We start from the raw sequence: 12186 nt of genomic DNA, 5'->3' as shown, positions 1-12186 counted from the left end.
GTCTTTGTCATTTGATCCAATAGCGCTTCGTTAGATAGGAACAGATTTGATAAATATTGATAACTCTCAGATAGAGTATTAGAGGGAAAAATCCTTAGATGATGAACTATTGATTCTAAGCCATCTCTGGCAATGAATCAACAATTCAAAATGCTTTTCTTGCGTATTCTTGATAAACCAGTGTTTATATATAGATGTAGGAAGATTTGTTTGGGAAGTAAGAAGTTCCCTTGACATCTCTTCATCTGTAAAGAATTGTCGATGTGAAAACACAGAGACAAAAGGCTGATCTTTGAATAGGAAAAAGAGTGGATCCACGGGGGTCCCAAATGAATTGGCTTATTCGAAAAAAGCCCTGTTCTTTGGAAGATCTATCTCGTGTCTGGTACTGCATGGTTCCACCCTGCAAGAACTCTGAATCATTCTCTTGAAGCTCATCCTCTTCATCATAAATGATCCGCTTGTCCCGAAATGACCTGGCCCAATAGGGAAATCCCAAATTATTGGGCCTTTCAATACAATCAAATAGAAAGCCCCAAGGGCGCCATATTCTAGGAGCCCAAACGATGTGATTGAAAAAATCCTCCTCTATCTGTTGCGGGTCGAGGACTCCTCCCCCTTCTTCAAACTCCGATTCATATTTTTCATAGAGAAATCTCTGATCAACGATAGAATAAGATCCATTTTGAATCCTATTTAAGGGATTCCTTGGTTCGGACCGAAGAAGCAATGTCACTCGATCCTTATCAAATTGACTGCAATCTTTTTCTGTACGTGAGGATCCCACCAGAGCGCCTTCTACTTCTAATAGGCCATGAACTAGATCATAATTCTTCTCAACGAGTCCATAAGATGTGATCCCATTTTTTTCATCAGGTCCGGGTAGAGACCAAAGGTCTTGAGCGACCGATCCGGCAGGAACAACTCAAAAGGTAAAGAAGTATCGTTAATTTCTTCATACTCGTTCAAGTTCGAAGTACCATTTGTACAAATAAGAATCCCCCCCGTCACATGATTTCTTCTTCATATAGATAGATATAGGATCTATGGAGCAATTACTTAGAAGTACATTTGTGAAACAGCCCTTCCTATCTGATAGAAAAGGATCCCATGATCCTGAACCGATTCTTACCTGAGATCGGAAATCCCAAGTTTGTCTATGAAGAACAGAACTAATTATATTAGTGTCTATGATGGATTTTTTTGTATAATACTAATCGATAGGGCCTCATTGTTAAGTGCTACAAGATCTCGTTACATTTGAACCCATCGTCGTGGACCGAATCATTAGTATGGGACATTTCTTTTCCAAGTGAAATCCCCTAGTATATGAAAGAGTGAAAAAGTGTTTTCGTTGTTGTGGAATAAGAAGCCTCGTATCTTAATGCATGTATTGAATTTATTCGGAGCTATTAGAGCTGGATCTACTTTTGGGGAATATGAGTCGAAGCAATAACAAGAATATTTCTAGTGGAACAATCATTTCACAATCCCTGGAGAGATAGTTCACTAAAAGACCGAGGGATAAGTAATTCGACTCAGTCACATCCAGATCATGAATGTTAGGAATCCATATTATGCAAGGAGACATTGCTTTTGCTAATTCGAAGTGAAAGGTGATATAAAATCGGTCTATTTCTGGCATCATATCCATAGTTAGCGTATTCATCATAGTTAGAAGCTCCAGCTCCATATCAAGGTCACGGTCGATATCGTCACTATCGTCACTATCATCAATATCGTCACTATCATCAATATCGTCACTATCATCAATATAGTCACTATTATCAATAAGAAAACCCTTAGGCTTGTTATCCAGGAACTTGTTCAGAAATACTGTAATGAAAGGAACATAGGAGTTTGTCGCTAGGTATTTGACCAAATAGGATCGTCCAGTTCCTATAGAACCTATCACTAAAATACCCCTACTAGGGGGAGGTAGGGCTAAGCGGAGCGAAAAGGGGTTTTCCATGAGATGGGAAATGCAAACTATTAGCCCCCCACAAGGTGTGTGAATAAGTAATTGTCTGATAATTAGCAAGGAATATACGTCTTTCTACTAAACAGGATGTATTGAATTCATAAATCATTAGATACTTTTTTTGTATGTCAACTAAGTATCGTAAGTAAATTGCTCCCGGTTGTTCACTTATTTGATAACCAGAGTTATTCTTTGATAAAAGATCACTATGAGTAAGACTCAATAGAATTTGATCAATCCTTTTTTCTGTTGTTAAGGTAGAAAACTGAACCAAGAATTCTTTTTTCTTTATCATCAATCGAATCAGTGTTCGAGACCAGGATTCTATTTGATCATCAATCCAATCACCATTCACGTTTTTTATTTTTCTTATCAAGGAATAGATTGCTTTACTTGGATGACTTAGATGTCTCGTATTTCTCGAAAAAGCGATTCGATTGATGGGATTTGGTATAATACTTATGAGATCGATGAGATTCCAATATTTATTCTTAGAACGTATGGATTTGACCCCATAAGCGGGACCACCACCCCATAGCATGTTGCTACCAAAAGCAAAACTCCGTATTTCTTCTAGAGAATCTCCTAATTTGTTCCAGAGCAACTAGAAAGATATTCTTTAACCAGAAAGAATTCAGTTCAGATGTAGGATACCTATCCAGAAGTTTTCGCAACTCAATCATGTATGATGGAATCATCAAAGATTTAACCTTTTCGAACTCTGTCTGTAACTCACTATAGACTCGAGAAACAAAGAGAAGATGTGTACGAACGAGATATCCAGCACAAGGAGAAGGAAAAGGATTGAATAGAAGAACTCCTGAACATTTAGCGATCTCAGATGTGTCGATATCAATAGTAACTCATTATTTCGATGAGTCATTTCTTCGGACAGAAGAAGATTATGGAAACAATTACCCGGAATCTCACTTATCAGATTCCATTGTGGAAGACACAATGGAATCTGACGAATTCGCCAATAATATATCTGACCCCATGCATAATATCATGAAAAATGGATACAAATTTTTGGCTGCTACTTAGTATCGGCAATAGGTCTGAAAAAGTATCTAAAAATATGAATTTAGATATTTGTACCCGTCGAGGTAAGGAACCATGGTATATATGTTTGGAATAGATTCCATTTTGAGAGAGTTGAAAAAAACACTATCTTGTTGAAAGGTTCTATACATCTGACCTTTCTCAAGGCATTTTTGTAGACAAGAACTCCGGTTTTTTCCTTTTTTTCGGATGGTAAATATTTCTCAGAACATGGAGTGTGAATCCAACCCATGTTTGAATTGAAATTGAGATACTGATACAAGTTCTTCCCTTCTGAATCAGGTATATTCATATCTGAAAGAGGTTGACAATAAGTTTTTTCAAAATGGACTATTTGTCCCTCTGTTAGAGGTGTTCCAGAAATGTCTGCGATCGAGTAAATAGCTCCACGAACGAATGGATCGTATCGAATTGGAAAATGGAAAGATTTGTAGAAGTTAGACCCTTCGTCGCCACTTTGCGGAAAATCGTTAGGTATCAATATGTTAGATACCTGTAACTCGATTGGTGAAATAGTAATCTCTCTTCAAAAAAGCATGTTTTTTTTTGGACCATCGCAAAAAGAAAAGATTTGTTGCGAATGAACAAGATTTTGAGGAATTGTCCATACGTAAAATCATAATTATTGATACGGCCTTTTCCACATAAAAGGGAATCTTTTGTACAATAGAAGCAGAAGTTGATATTGATTATTCAAGAATCGAAGTCGATTTGCTTTATAAATATAGTATATCAATGAACTTCTATGAAATGGTTTCACGGGATTCAGCCAATTGTCTGGATCGTGGGATATCATTGAGAAATAGGAATCTGTGTTATCAAAAGATTTCCTGCGATTCTTTCTAGTATGGAATGAGTCAATCATCCACTTTGGTATCTTATTGAACAAAAATGGTGATATTGTTCCTCCATTGATCAAGAATTTCGATTTTTGGGAAGTATCTTGGTCATCCAATAATAAGGGTTTCCTTTTTTTCAAATGAAAGATTTGAAGACCTATTGATTCTAATAACTGATTACAGAGTGGATCATTCGGACCTTTCAATTCATAGATGTGGATCTCGGACCTATGAATGGGGATACCCCCAAAACTCACAAATAAAAAAGAAGGAAGTGAGTTAGACAAAAAGAGAAGAAACTTGGGCAAAAAAAGAAGTAACTTGGACAAAAATAAACAAAGTGACTTAGACAAATCTTTTTTGTCGATAACCTCAGGACCAATCAATCGAATATTGATTAATATGTAATCGATCGAACACTACTTGAAAACGGCTATTCTGCTCAGAAATGAAATAGTCCAAATGTTCCTGGGAATTCTTGCTCCCATTGGACCATTGTATCTATATACATTAGGATCCCAATTCATAGATCTCTCCGTTCGAGAAATCAAAATAAGAGGATCGAACCACTTCTTCTGACTCTTTTTCAAATTTGATAAATGTTGGTTGATCGTGTATTTCATTCTAGTTCGATGATTCAGAGTATCATTTCCTATTTGATACCTTTGAATTCCATATGCGAAGTTGCAATTGATCGATTCAATACATTTCTTATGTAACCATGGGTGCTATATTGGATTTGAATCAGATTTCGGATCAATCTATATTGATTGACTGCCTCCATTATGTTGTTGCTAGCAAATACAACTATTTTAGGTTTTGGATCTTCCACATTATTTCCGCAAGAGGTCTGGACCCATTTTTTTATGATCCTTCGATAAAAAGATTCATTCTCTTCATAAAAAAGAGGAGGTAGAACCATAAAGAGTGCTTTTTCGATTCATCCCTGGAGTTCAATAACTCATTCAAGAATGTTTTTGATCCCAATCCGGAGGAATCCATAGAAAAAATCAAATTCCTTATGATACACCAGATCCGGCTCGGTTATTGATAGAGTGAATAGATCTGCCATTTCTGAAATATATCTTCTGATTCAAAATCGTGGTGTAACGTGTATCTCCCCCTGTTCCGGTCATGGAATAGATGAAAATAAACCCCAAAATGGATTTTTGTTCAAGAATGAAATCTTATTGGAACTGTCCAGTTCACCCTTTGGAACCATATCACATCCTCGATAGGATGAAATAGGATGAATTGAGACGGTATTTTGTAAGTACATAATTATCTTGAATAAATTCACTATTTCTTTCTTTCCGATCGCCTGGAAAAAAGCAAAGAATGTTTCTTTTGTTCTTTTTTCAACAATTTCTGATCTCTAGTAGACCTATCAGTAGGATTCGAACCCAGATGAAGTTCTGACCATCTGTCAGAGAAAAAAGAACGAGTGGCTCTTGCAGGATTCCCAAAAAATTCTTCGATTTCCTTCCGGAAGCAGATGATTATTCATCTGCTTCTCACGTTCCATGAATAGTCGGCACATTGAGGGAATATCCAGAAAGGATTTTAAGGAATCGCTCTGATTCTATCTCTGTTCGTTCCGTTTGAAGAAAGGAAGGATCCCAACAAAGAATCGATCTTTCTTTTAGTTGTTGAATCTCTCTTTGATTGATCAATGTGTGATATTTCGAATCCTCATTCCTAATGGAATCGAAAGAATCCTTGGATTGATCAGAAGATCCTTTCAATTGGCTAGAATCCGTTACTTGAATGAAACTAGATCTCGTGGAATCATATTGAAGATTTGATGATACATTCCGTACCTTGCTAAAAAACCGATCCTTGTTTCCCAACCACACATTGTCTAACCAAATCCAATTCTCTCGTGACATGTTCCTCAAAAAATCCGATTCGTGCGGACTCTTCCCCCAACTAACGAAGAGATCTGACGAATTGCCACATATGAAATTGAGCACAATTTTGCAAAGAAATAGCCCGCTTGTTTCTCAAGAAGAGATGCGAAACATGCTCAATATCATTTGATTGAATAATTGACCCAGTCCCTTGTTTGTTTGAAGAAACCCTCCACTTCCTTTGGTATTTTTTCACGAAAAGCAAACATGAGATAATAAATCCAGTCTTTCACTAAGATTTCGAATAGCTGTCCCGAATTCAAGTTGATTATGTTTCGCCTCTTTCTCGGGGAAAGACGATCAAAAAATTCCCAATCATGGTCCTTACGGATCGGATCATCCATATAATATACAAAAAGGAACTCCAGATATTTGATATCTTTCTCTTTGAATGAGATCTCAATTCCAGCGATGGTTTCATTAGATATCTTACAACTAGAATCGCTCTTTTTTCCTATCCAGTTCCTCCACCACCGCGAATCCCAGTTAAATTCAGGCATGATATACTTTTTAGTTATTGGGAGAACCCGAGTACTCTCTTTCGGATCCAGGAAAGAACTCTCAGAGATCTTTTTTCCTTTTGGAAGATACAGGAGGCGGAGAACATCAACCTATTTGTTATTGGAAGACTCAGATGATTCTTCCAATGTATCATTTTTGGGTCCAATGGAATTCATAGGTATAGGAAGAAGCCTTGTCAAATAGGGATTTTTTTCTTTCGACCATTTTTCGATTGTTAATACGATATATAAGGACCGCTACTACAAAGAGTACTACATACTTGATCGTGAAATATCGATTGCTTGTTGAACCCTGTGAATTGCGTGGAAAGTAGGATACTCCAAATTCGGGAGTCCAAGAGTTTTATAAAACTCTCTTGATGGAAAAAAATATGAATGAAAAATCCCGCTGAATTGAATTGGGTCCATGAATCTAAGAAATAGCGAGAATTCTTGATTTCTCTCAATATCTCTCTCAATTCGAAAATCCAGGATTTGAATTGATGTCCTTTCATCGAATCCTCCTAATTGCATTGATTTATCCGAAAGATTTCACTTCAATTGGGAATTTGGTTATTCACCATGTACGAGGATTCCCGCTAAGCATCCATGGCTGAATGGTTAAAGCGCCCCACTCATAATTGGCGAATTCGTAGGTTCAATTCCTACTGGATGCACGCCAATGGGACCCTCCCTCCAAAAAGTCTATCGGATTTTTGTTCAAGAATGAAATCTTATTGGAACTGTCCAGTTCACCCTTTGGAACCATATCACATCCTCGATAGGATGAAATAGGATGAATTGAGACGGTATTTTGTAAGTACATAATTATCTTGAATAAATTCACTATTTCTTTCTTTTCCGATCGCCTGGAAAAAGCAAGAGTTTCTTTTGTTCTTTTTTCAACAATTTCTGATCTCTAGTAGACCTATCAGTAGGATTCGAACCCAGATGAAGTTCTGACCATCTGTCAGAGAAAAAAGAACGAGTGGCTCTGTATCAATGGAATCTCATCATCCATACATAACGAATTGATGTGGTATATTCCAAATCATAACATATGAACAGTAAAAACTAGTATTTTAATTGAGACTAGAACTCATAGGGAGAAAATAGATTTATGAATGGAATAAAATATGCAGTATTTACAGACAAAAGTATTCGGTTATTGGGGGAAAAATCAATATACTTTTAATGTCGAATCGGGATCAACTAGGACAGAAATAAAGCATTGGGTCGAACTCTTCTTTGATGTCAAAGTCAATAGCTATGAATAGTCATCGACTCCCGGTAAAGGGTAGAAGAGTACGACCTATTATGGGACATACAATGCATTACAGACGTAATGATCATTACGCTTCAACCGGGTTATTCTATTCCACCTCTTAGAAAGAAAAGAACTTAAATCAAAATACTTAATAGCATGGCGATACATTTATTACAAAACTTCTACCCCAAGCACACGCAATGGAACCGTAGACAGTCAAGTAAATCCAATCCACGAATCATTTGATCTATGGACAGCATCGTTGTGGTAAAGGTCGTAATGCCAGAGGAATAATTACCGCAGGGCATAGAGGGGGAGGTCATAAGCGTCTATACCGTCAAATTGATTTTCGACGGAATGAAAAAAACATATATCGTAACCATAGAATATGACCCTAATCGAAATGCATCCATTTGTCTCATACACTATGGGGATGGTGAGAAAAAATATATTTTACACCCCAGAGGGGCTATAATTGGAGATACCATTGTTTCTGGTACAGAAGTTCCTATCAAAATGGGAAATGCCCTACCTTTGAGTGCGGTTTGAACTATTGATTTACGTAATTGGAAGTAACCAACTAGGTTTACGGCGAAACCTAGAAATCGATCACTGATCCAATTGGAGTACCTCTACAGGATAGACCTCAACAGAAAACTGAAGAGTAACGGCAGCAAGTGATTGAGTTCAGTAGTTCCTCATATAAAATTATTGACTCTAGAGATATAGTAATATGGAGAAGACAAAATTGTTTCAAGCACCGACAGAACCGGAAGCACCCTTTGTTTCAAACAGGGGAGGGCGGGTTATTCACATTTCATTTGATGGTCAGAGGCGAATTGAAAGCTAAGCTGTGGTAATTCTAAGGATTCCCCCTGGGAAAAAGAGAGATGTCTCCTACGTTACCCGTACCATGTGGAAGTAGCGACGTAATTTCATAGAGTCATTCAGTCTGAATGCTACATGAAGAACATAAGCCAGATGAAGGAACGGGAAGACCTAGGATGTAGAAGATCATAACATGAGCGGCAGATTTGGATTCCTATATACCCACTCGTGCGGTACTTCATTGTGCGATATATAGATATATATAAGATCCATCTGTATAGATATCATCATCTACATCCAGAAAGCCGTATGCTTTGTAAGAAGCTTGTACAGTTTGGGAAGAGGTTTTGATTGATCAAAAAGAAGAATCTACTTCAACCGATATGCCCTTAGGCACGGCCATACATAACATAGAAATCACACTCGGAAAGGGTGGACAATTAGCTAGAGCAGCTGGTGCTGTAGCGAAACTAATTGCAAAAGAGGGGAAATCGGCCACATTAAAATTACCTTCTGGGGAGGTCCGTTTGATATCCAAAAACTGCTCGGCAACAGTTGGACAAGTGGGAAATGTTGGGGTAAACCAGAAAAATTTAGGTAGAGCCGGATCTAAATGTTGGCTAGGTAAACGTCCTATAGTAAGAGGAGTAGTTATGAACCCTGTAGACCATCCGCATGGGGGTGGTGAAGGGAGGGCCCCCATTGGTAGAAAAAAACCCGCAACTCCTTGGGGTTTTCCTGCACTTGGAAGAAGAAGTAGAAAAAGGAAGAAATATAGTGATAATTTGATTCTTCGTCGTCGTACTAAATAGTAGAGAAAATAGAAATTGTTTCTTCGTCTTTACAAGAAAAAGGAGTAATTAACTGTGACGCGTTCACTAAAAAAAAATCCTTTTGTAGCGAATCATTTATTAAGAAAAATAAAGAAGCTTAACACAAAAGCGGAAAAAGATATAATATTAACTTGGTCCAGAGCATCTACCATTATACCTACAATGATTGGCCATACCATTGCTATCCATAATGGAAAAGAACATTTACCTATTTATATAACAGATCGTATGGTAGGCCATAAATTAGGAGAATTTTCACCTACTCTAAACTTCCGAGGACATGCGAAAAATGATAATAGATCTCGTCGTTAACGTTAATTTGAACATCCATTTTTAAATAGTAATGCATAAAGAAATATTACAAAATTGAATTCTTAGTAAAATGAAGTTCAACTCATTTCTTTTAGAATTCATTAAATGAATTCAATAATTCATAATAATAATAAAATTCTTTTTTAATGAAGAATTCAATCAATTCAATATTTTATTGATTTGTCAAAATAGACTCTTATGATAAAGAAGAACCTCTATACAGAAGCCTTGTCTTTTGGTCAAATCAAAAAAAAAGGTTCATGTCTATTTTATTTACAACACACAGTACAAATAGTAATTGATGTGATTTGTACATAAATAAAACATTATGATACTTGAATTTCTATTTGAATTTTCTATTTGCTTTAGTTGAATATCTTCTTTTATTCGATTTTTTGAATTGTTTATTTTACAATAGTCGATGATAGTCACAATAGAAATTTCAACGAACTTAGTCAATGAGCTATAATGAGTTATAAAGATCTATCTATAGATAAAAAATACACAAATAAGAAATATCATTTTATGTAAGGAGTATGTTGATTATATAAAAAGTAAGAGGCAACAATTTTTTTCGTTTACCATGGGGAAGGACACTATCGCCAACATAATAACCTATATACGAAATGCTGACATGAATAAAAAAGGAATGGTTCAATTACCTTTTACTAACATTACAGAAAAAACTGTAAAAATACTTTTACGAGAGGGTTTTGTTGAAAACATCAGAAAACATAGAGAAAACGACAAATATTTTTTAGTTTTAACTCTACGGTATCGAAGAAATAGAAAAGAATCATATAAAAGTTTTTTCAATTTAAAACGAATAAGTACACCTGGTCTACGAATATATTACAATTATCAACAAATCCCTCGAATTTTAGGAGGCATGGGGATTGTCATTCTTTCAACTTCTAGAGGTATAATGACAGATCGAGAGGCTCGATTAGAAAAAATCGGCGGCGAAGTTTTATGTTATATATGGTAATCTTTCTAATATCCGAATTCGATGAGAAACTTGTATCCATTTCATTTATGTAAAAAAAAAAAAGAGAGATAAAACGCAAGTTTCTAATAGAACTTCATCCCTCATAGATAGAAATATATCTATTTTTTTTAGATAGATATATTTATTGATGAATGTAAGAAGGGATTTCACTGGAATTGTAAAAAAAAGGGAAATTCACGAAGATTTAATTACTAAATGAATAACTTATCCATAAATTATTTGCCCGGGGTTTAAGGTTTATATACAATTAATGCAAATTGGATTTTTATTTCTATTCTAGAATATGTTTCCAATACTTTTTCTGGACATACGATAAGAAAATAAAAAAGAGAAGTCACTCAATTGAATTAGGATGTTTTTTAATCTCAACTTTATTTTCTATTTTATTGAGAAAGCCACTAATAGACGTTCAAATAGACGTTCAAAATGTAAGGAACCTTTATTTTCTTCCACAATTTTGGATTAACTAATTAAGGAATGTAAAATATGAAAATAAACGCCTCGGTTCGTAAAATTTGTGAAAAATGTCGATTGATTCGAAGACGAGGACGAATTATAGTAATTTGTTTCAATCCAAAACATAAACAAAGACAAGGATAATATTTGAACAAACAGAAGCTTTCTAAAAAAATAGACTAGATAAAAAAAGAGAGAAAATTATAAAATTATCTAGAATATATATTATTCTATGAAAATGAAAAATCCATTTTTTAAATATTATTGATATTTCAACTTTTAACTTTGATTTCAAAAATTGTATTTGATATTAATCAAAAGCAAATAAAAAGAATATAGAAAAAATCGAATATCAAATTCGAAAAGAATTGGAAAAGGATCCGTTTTTGACATGAAATGGATATCTCCATACCCTAGATCTATCTTATTTTTTTTTTTTTAATGAAATATTGTATTGAAATAATCGAATATGGCAAAATCTATACCTAAAAAAGGTTCACGTAAAAATGTACGTATTGGTTCGCGTAATTATACTCGTAAAATACCAAAGGGAATTATTCATGTTCAAGCTAGTTTCAACAATACTATTGTGACTATTACAGATGTACGAGGTCGGGTGATTTCTTGGTCCTCCGCGGGTACTTGTGGATTCAAGGGTACACGAAGGGGAACACCTTTTGCCGCTCAAACTGCAGCAGGAAATGCTATTCGAACAGTATCGGATCAAGGCATGCAACGAGCAGAAATCATGATAAAAGGGCCTGGCCTCGGAAGAGATGCAGCATTAAGAGCTATTCGTAGAAGTGGTATACTATTAAATTTTATACGAGATGTAACTCCTATGCCACATAATGGATGTAGGTCTCCTAAAAAAAGACGTGTATAAAACTAAAAATAAACATTAAAAATAGTTCAAGAGAAAAAAACAAGTCAAGAGTTTTATCAAAATAATTACTATGGTTCAAGAGAAATTAAGAGTCTCTACTCGGACACTACAATGGAAATGTGTTGAATCACGAATAGACAGTAAGCGTCTTTATTATGGACGCTTTATTCTGTCCCCACTTATGAAAGGTCAAGCCGATACAATAGGCATTGCAATCCGAAGAATTTTACTCGGAGAAATAGAGGGAACATGTATCACACGTGTAAAATCAGAGAAAATACCACATGAATATTCTACCATAAT

The sequence above is a fragment of the Vigna unguiculata genome, unplaced genomic scaffold (genome assembly GCF_037176805.1).
Source record: "Vigna unguiculata cultivar grain cowpea cultivar isolate G323 ecotype 2 unplaced genomic scaffold, ASM3717680v1 ptg000084l, whole genome shotgun sequence".
NCBI classification, from domain to species: Eukaryota; Viridiplantae; Streptophyta; class Magnoliopsida; order Fabales; family Fabaceae; genus Vigna; species Vigna unguiculata.
The sequence above is the reverse complement of the archived record's forward strand: the minus strand, read 5'-3'. Positions refer to the sequence as shown.